The sequence below is a fragment of the Elephantulus edwardii genome, unplaced genomic scaffold, assembly GCF_000299155.1.
Source record: "Elephantulus edwardii isolate Elephantulus edwardi_28Jun2011 unplaced genomic scaffold, EleEdw1.0 scaffold00547, whole genome shotgun sequence".
Classification (NCBI taxonomy): Eukaryota; Metazoa; Chordata; class Mammalia; order Macroscelidea; family Macroscelididae; genus Elephantulus; species Elephantulus edwardii.
Window position 1 is genome coordinate 225,929 of NW_006400297.1, and position 8,578 is coordinate 234,506.

At 37.1% G+C, this 8,578-nt stretch overlaps 1 pseudogene; it reads left to right on the forward strand.

Annotated features, from left to right (window-relative positions):
• The window catches only part of LOC102849221, a 57,249-nt pseudogene that overhangs the window by 46,616 nt on the left and 2,055 nt on the right, over positions 1-8,578 (forward strand).

An 8,578-nucleotide genomic window follows, 5' to 3' on the forward strand; every position in this document is an offset into this window, starting at 1 on the left:
AGAGGTCCCTGACAGCTGACTTTCCCAATGCAATTCGTCTCTTGATTTCCTGACTGCTGGTATTAAGAGTGTTGATTGTGGAGACAAGCAAACCAAAGGTGGCTTAGTGGTAAGGAATTGTGGTAGCAATACAAAGGTATGTGGTTCAAATCCACCAGCTACTCTGTAGAATCAAAGATGAATAATATTCACCTGAGCAATTTACTGTCTCTAAAAACCTACTGGAGGGTGAGGTATAGATCACGAGTCACTTCTGATGTGATGGTACACAATAACTGCTGTCAGGGACCTCTCCAGAGTATTGAAGAGCAGCAATGTCAGTTTAGAGACTAAGCTGTGCCCAATCTAAGCCGTAGTCTTTGCAATTACTTGCTATGTGTCAGAAAGCTGGGCAATGACTAGGGCCAAGAGAAAGAATATTGATGTCTTTGAGTTGTGGTGCTGGAGAAGAATATTGAATATACAATGGACTGCCAGGAGAACAAATAGGTTTGTCCTGGAGAGGGTGACACCAGGCTACTTCTTGGTGGCGAGGATTTTGATTCTTCATCTGACATACCTTGCATGTTGCAAAGTGGGACCAGTCCTTGGAGAAAGACATCATGCTTGGAAGGGTGGAGTAACAGAGCAAGATAGGAAGACCCTCGATAAGATGAAGCAATTCAGTGACTGGTGTAATGGGGATAGGTGTGTCAGAAACAATAAGTTTGGCATGGAATAGAGCAGAGTTCAAGGCTGTTGTACATAGGGTCACTATGAGTCACAAGCAACTCGATGGCACCTAACAACTACAACAACTATAAATATATATTTGGAAATAGAGAAAATTATATATACAATTGTTATATATAGCACACACATTCAACACCACACACACACACACTAGACATCCCTGAAATTCATTGCTTTTATTTTGGTACATGTCTATATCTGGAGGGGATTGCCCATCTTTCGTCTTTCTCCCTCAGAGGCTCTAGTAGACCTTTGGGTTAAGAGAGCAACTCTCTGTTGCCTATAAGCTATGCTACTAGAGCTTCCTCGAATATATATATGTATGTGTGTGTGTATATGTGTGTGTATGTGTGTATATATATATATATATATATATATATAATCTGTTTATATATGTGTGTGTATTCAATGATGTCACACCACCGCTGAGTAGACCTCTCTTACATCAGAGCATAACTGTGACCAGATTAAGGGTGTTGTACCCCATCATAATCCTTTTACATTTTATCAAAACTGATCATATCACATCATAGGAAGGGGTTAACAACATCACTGCATAACTACCACCTTACATCATTACATAAACACCATATCATGTAAAGAGAAGCATAGCCAAGTTGACATACAATGTTAACCATCACATCAAACATGAAATCCTTTCCTGTGTTTTTTCCTAAACACATATCCAAAGTAAGTGAACCAAAGTTTCACCATCTTTGTTTCAAATGAACATTCTAGTCCTACTTGTAAGACTGATCTGTTTATTTTGTGTTTTATAATTGTTAAGTGCTACTCAGTCAAGCATGACTCAGTGACCCCATGAACAATAGATCTAAACTCACAATCCTGTGCCATCCTTTTTGAATTTGAATCTCTTGCCACAGACACTGCATCAATCTATCTCTTTTAGGATGACTAAAGCATACCTTAGTCTTTAGATTGACATCATTGCTCTTCAGGACTTTGAAAAGATTCCTAGCAGCAGACTTTCCCAGTGCTTTAGGTCTCCTGATCTCCTGACTACTGGTAGCAAGTGTGTTGACTGGGGATCCAAGCAAGATTAAATCATTGACAATTTCAGTCTTTTCTAAATCTATCATGTTGCTTTTTTGGCCTAGTGATAAGGGTTTTTTACACTAACATGTAATCCATGTTAAAGGATGCAGGTTCTTCTGATAGTCCAGAGTATAGTCAATATTCTTTACAATTCCATAGTTTCAATACATTAATTTCACTGTCTACTTTTCAGCTAAGGCAATTACAAGATCATGGTTTAGGTCAGAGGCACCTTAGTCATCAATCTGTGGGGAAATCCCAAGGGCAGAAGAACTTGCTGGCTTGCATCCTGAGTGTGCTATCAGCAAAATCCTGCTGGGAATGAATTTCACCAGTCAAGCATCTTAGATTTGTCAACAAATAAATTGTAAAGGAAAGAAAAAGATTGACAGGGCATGTGTAGGCTAAAAGAGATTTAAGAAATCCATTTTTTTTAGGAAATGTGTACGACTATAGTTGTTATTACTTGGGTAAGAAAACCAAAAAAGAGATGTTAATTATAAATAGTCAAAATAAAAATTACTGTGAATGAGAGGGGCCTTATAAGTGGTGTACATGTGATGGGGTTTCTGGTAGAGTTCTATTTCTTGACTTGAAGGGTATTTGTCTTAAATATTCATGCCATAAACTATTTTTAAGGTTTCTTTTATTCTCTAGAAAAAATTTTTAAAAATAGGTCAACTAGAAAAGCTTTCCTGTAGAAACTGGTGTTAGATATCTGACAGAAGTCCATCCCAGTATCTTCTTAACCAGGGTGACACTGACAGGAGAGACTGGACACATTGATAGTGACAGAGATAAACTCTGTCTCACTCATCTTAACTGCTCAGTGCACAGGTGCTAAAGGTGCAGCATGACCTGCCTAGTGAACTGTCTTTTCACAGCTTGTCTTTCTAAAATCACACAAAGGAGCACATGCCATTTCCCCAGATTCTCCTTGGTAGGAAGCCTCAGGTCTTAGCATACTAGTTTGGTTGAGAAACTTTTCATTTTAGGTAACTTAACCTACATTATAATCTCTAGCTCTTCCCTCTGCCTTTTATAATAAGGATATATGTGGTACTAGATGGGGGTGGTGGAGCCATGTGCAAGAAGACTTAGAGACCTTTCTCTTACCAATAATCTATGTATTATATAGCTCTGAGATCAAGTTTCAGATCACATCTCCAAGTTCCTTAGAAAGTTTACACATGGGTCTTTTTGGTTTGTTTTTGTTTTTTAGTAAGTAGTAAAGGAATAACAAGCAAAACAAAAGTAATAAACCTGACTCATAACTAATTCTGAATTATGGTGACCGAGTAAGATAGAACAGAAATGTCCACACTTATTAATGGTTTTCCAGGAGCCTGGGTGGTATAGTGTGTTACTTATTGTGGGGTTGCAAACCAAAATGTTAGTGGTTTGAAGTCACAAGCTTCCATCGAAGAAAAAAACGATGTGGTCTCATTTATCTATAAATGTAAAGATTTATAGCCTCAGAAACCATCTTTCCCCTTCATTGCTGCTGCAGGAGGTTTTGAACTCTGTTCCTTCATTTAGCAGTCTAGCACTTAACCATGGTGCTTCCTGGGCTTATTAAGGAGTGAAATATCTCAGATTGTAGTTTCCATCAATGAGTATACTAAAGCAACCAGATAGTAAGAAAGAATAATGGCAAAGAAATAAGTAACATGATTAGATGGGTATTTCACAAATTTCCGCCCCTTGCTCAAATTTCTAATGCAAATAGATATATATCTCTTTATTATCCACTTTGTTTCCCTGGAAGCAGCATGCCTGGATAAGTGCTTTCCCATAGAGAAGGCTGTCAGTCTCTCTTAAATATAAACAAGTCAAAGTAACTAAAGACTATTCTCTGTGTGCAATGCTTTTGATACTGGTCCCAGTAGTCATTCTGGACTGTTCGTTTTAATGAGTAAGGTTTGGAATTTGCTGTCTTCGTATGTATATTAACTCCTTACACAAAGGCAGGGCGGATGTGGTGTGAATAGCAAATCAAGGATCAGATACTTCAGGTCAACAGGGCATTCACAAATGAACACTATTCAATGTCATAGTGAAGGTCAATTGAAATTGTAATACTATTTGGCAGTGGGAGAAGAGACAGAGAAAGAGCCTTGAAAGTTCAAAGAGGATTAGTCAGCATGTGTTAGCTCTTCTTATAAAAGAATTCACTTGGAATAGTTTTCATGCTGAACTCTTGCACAGAATTTGTGAAGAGGGTGAAACCTCAACTTTCAAGTTCCATTGGAAAATGGATCATTCAAAATAGCCACACATTCTGAATATTCATCTGACTGAATAACATATATTTTTAAAGCTATGATAGATGAAAATTTTTCTTGAAAATATTGTATAAATTTTCCTGACTAGACAATAGCATGAGTCCAGACTTTAGAGGCCAAGAGAGCTAACATATGCACAACCTCTGTTGTTAATTGAGTATCCTTGGATAAATGAATTATCCCTATATACAGCCTTAGTTTTGTTTTTTTAGCTTAAAAAATGAACATAAATGCACAAATAAGTATTATTCACTGTATCACAAAGTGAGTATTTCTCATTACTGGCTTCTTTCAGACCACTGGACATGCTCCAGTGTTCCAATTCTAAACAGATATAATAAGGATAAATACCAAGAATTTACCTGGAAGAAGCCACAGAGAGTGAGCAAAGTGGGAGAGAGGAATACCAACTAAACAGGAAGGATTTATTGTGTAAGAGGTGTGAAAACAGAGCAGCCTGTGTGAAGGTGGTGCTATTTGACCTCCAATCTTTCCTCACAAGGGAGGATTCCTCATTCACAACATCCACAGCATAAACCCAAATTCTATAAGTTTAGATATGTCATAGCTGAAAGAAGAGAAAACCAGAAAAGGTGTTTACTTGAGTTTATTGAGTGTTCAAAGGCATTTGACTGTTTGGATAATAATAAATTATACATAACTTTGAGAATAATGGAAATCCCTGAACACTTAATAAAGCTCTTGTGAAACCTGTATATAGAAGAAACAATAATTCAAATGGAGCAAGGGGATACTGTATGGTTTAAAGTCAGGAAAAGTGTGTATCGGACTTGTGTCTTTCTCCATACCTATTCAATCTGTATGCTAGCAAATAATTCTAGAAATTGGGCTATATGAAGAAGAATGTGGCATCAGGATTTGAGAAAGACACATCAACAATCTCCATTAGAGACTTGTTTGCAGAAAGCAAAGAAGATTTAAAGCACTTACTAATAAGATTTAAAAACACACACAAAAAAAACCCTTCAAAATAAACTACACTTCAACATAAAAAAATAGTCCAGCAATTAGACCAATCAGGATAGATGCAGAAAAGTAAAGTTGTCAAAGATTTCCTTTTACTTGTATCCACAAGCAATAACCAAGGTATCAACGGCAATCAACAACAAGGACAAGCTAGCTAGCTAGCTAGCTAGATGATGTATGCAAAAGCTGAATGAACTCCATATAACATGTTGTTGTTGTTGATTGCCTTTGAGTTGAGCATGGCTCATAATGACCCTATGAACAAAAGGCCTGAAGCCACTCTACAACTCTCAGCATTTATCAAAGTTCCTTGTTTTGGAGGAATGTTATTTAGGAAGTGGATGCCACTCCTGCTTCCAAACCTGTCACAGTATGTTATTGTTGTTATGTGCCACTGAGTAACCTTCAATGCATAGTGATCCTATGTGTAGCAGCTCTGAATCCTTCCTTGTCCTGAGCCAGTCTCACCAATTCTGACAAAAGAACCCCCATCACTGCAGTTACTGTATTAATCCATCAAATCTGGGGTCTCTCTCTCCTGCACTGTCCATCCACCTTTCCAAATATGATGTCCTTCTTCAAGGACTGATCTCTCCTGCTCATGTGCCCAAAGTAAGTGAGGCGGAGCTTCAAAATCCTAGCCTCCAAGGAGAGACTTGGTTTCACATGCTCCAAGACAGATTTGTCTTCTTGGCAGTCCTTGGTATGTTCAAGACTCTTCTCTAGCATCACAACTAGAAGGCATCTATTCTTCTTCTGTCATCCTTAGTCATTGCCCAACTCTCTGAAGCATAACAAGTAATTGAGAAAACCAAGGTCTGCATTAGGTGCACCTTTGTATCTAGACTGACAACTTTGCTCTTTCATGACAGCAGATTTTCCTAATGCAATTCGTCTTTTGATTTCCTGACTGCTGATGCTAAGAGTACTGATTGTGAATCCATGCAAACTGTAATTGTTAACAACCTCAATCTCTTCTCCATCTAATATGGTTCTGCAAATTGGCCCAGTGGTGAGAATCTTTGTCTTCTTGATTTTGAGCTTCAATCCATGTTGAAGACAACAGTTGTTGACCTTTTGCAGCAAGTGCAAAAGTTTTTGTAATATAGACCCCAAAAGAAAAACACCAAGGCATATCATAGTCAAATTTTCCAGGACCAAAGATAAGGAGAGAATTCTGAAAGCAGATAAGGAGAAGTTAAGAATAACCTATGGGAGAGAAAAAAAGATTAAGTGCCAATTTCTAAACAGAAGCCATGTGAGCAAGAAGACAGTGGAATGGCATATATCACTCAAAGACACAATTGTCAACAAAGAATACTGTACCCAACAAAACTGTCAATCGAATATGATGGAGAGATCAAGACATTCGCAGAAAAGCAGGACCTGAGAGAGTTTGTAATAATAAGATCAGCATTGCAGGGAATACTTAGGGAAGTCCTTCTTACACACATGACACAGAAAACAGGACAAACCAAAGAAACCAACAACACTAAAAATAACTAAACTAAATGATAGCAGTAAAACCTTGCCTCTCAATAATTACACTGAATGTGAATGGCTTAAATACACCAGTGAAAAGAGTAGCAGATTGGATTAAAAAAACCCAAAACCTGCAAATATGTTGTCTACAAGAGATAAACTTGAAAAGTGAAGATGAAGAAAGACTTAAAATAAAAAGGTGGAAAATATATACCAAGCAAATGACAACCAATAAAAAGCAAGAATAGTGATATCAATTTCTGATGAAATAGATTTCCTCATAAAAACCATCACAAATAACAAGGAATACAATGCTTAAAGAGTCAATAGAACAAAGGGATATTACCATAATAAGTATATGTACCAAATAATACAGCTACAGCTGCAAAATATACAAATATACAAAACAAATGTTAACAGAACTTAAAAACTTCTCCAACTGGGGAAAAGGAAACTCACAGACTGTGAAAAATATTTGGTAATGACCTATCTGATAAGGGACTGACATCTAAAACTTGTAGAATGCTCCAAGTACCTCAACAAGAAATAGATAAACAACCTAATTGCAACATAGGCACATGATATAGACACTTCACCAAAGAAGACATTCAGATGGCAAGTAAACAAACACTTGAAAAATAATGTTCAAAATCCCTAGCTATCAGAAAGATACAATTAAAAACAACTATGAGATATCATCTCACCCCAGTAACAACACAGAGTTCAACAGAGCAGCAAATAACAAATGCTGGTGAGATTGTGGAGAGATTGGAGCCCCTATTCACTGCAGGTGGGAGTATAAAATGGTGCAACCACTATAGAAGGTGGTCAGTCTGACATTTTCTCAAAAGTTAGAAATAGAAATACATTTTGGCCCAGCAATTCCACTACTAGGAACATACTCTAAAAAAAAAAAAAACACACCAGAGCTGCCATGCAAACAGATACATGCACACCTACGTTTATTGCTGCATTATTCACAAAAACAAAGAGATGAAAGCAATCCAAGTGCCCATCAAGAAGTAATGTAAAGGAAATTTATAGTATATTCATACAAAGGAATACTACACAGCACTGAAAAGGGAAATAAAATAATACATAATATGGGTAATCCTGGAATACACTATGTCAAGTGAAATATATCAGTCACAAAAGGACAAATACTGTATAACACCACTGTTATAAAACAGGACTGGCATAGGGGCTGGGAGAAATTAAGGAAAGAAGGAATAAATAATGAGCACTGCATTGGAACAGATTAAGAAAGAACTGTTTAAAAGGAATATATGATTAGATATTATTTGTATGGCAACAGCTCAGAATAAATGGTTCATAGCAAAGCAGAGTTGGGGGAGAGTGGGAGGGAGGTAATTACACAACAATGAAGAAATTTTTTTAAACAAACAAACAATTAACTGGGCTGGGCAGGGAGGAAAATGTAACAATGGATGAATGAAAATCCAACTTTTCTGTAAACTTTCATTAACATCACAATTTTTTTAAAAGTAAAATGTTGCATTGCGTTGAGAATCGGTTGCAAAAATATTCTTTAAAAGATGTTACTTTGAAGACTAAGGTATTTTCAGTTTTCTTATATGCATGCAAAGGCTAAACATTGAATAACGGCAATCAGTATGTTTTGATTAAAAATATTACATACTAGACGGGGCCCAGAGACGCTTCTGGAAGAACCATCACAATGTGTATGTAATATTTTTTTTTTTTTGTGATTTGACTGTAGCAGTCTTGTATTTGAAACTCAAGAAGGAAACTGCCTTCCAAAACAGCTAAATATGCAGGTCAAAAAAATGAAGGTTTTTTTTTAAACTGCCACACTCACTCCGAAGCCCGTTCATCTCTCCTTCAGCATCCCAAAGATTAGCACATGTTCTGCTTAGCTAGATAATAAAGTGGCAAACATGCGGCACCACTGACATCACAGGACAGTTGCCTATAAAACTAGACTTCTGACGCTGGGCTCCAGCTTCGTTCTCTCACAGATCATCATCCTCGTCCGGGAGAGCAGTTGTCTGCGC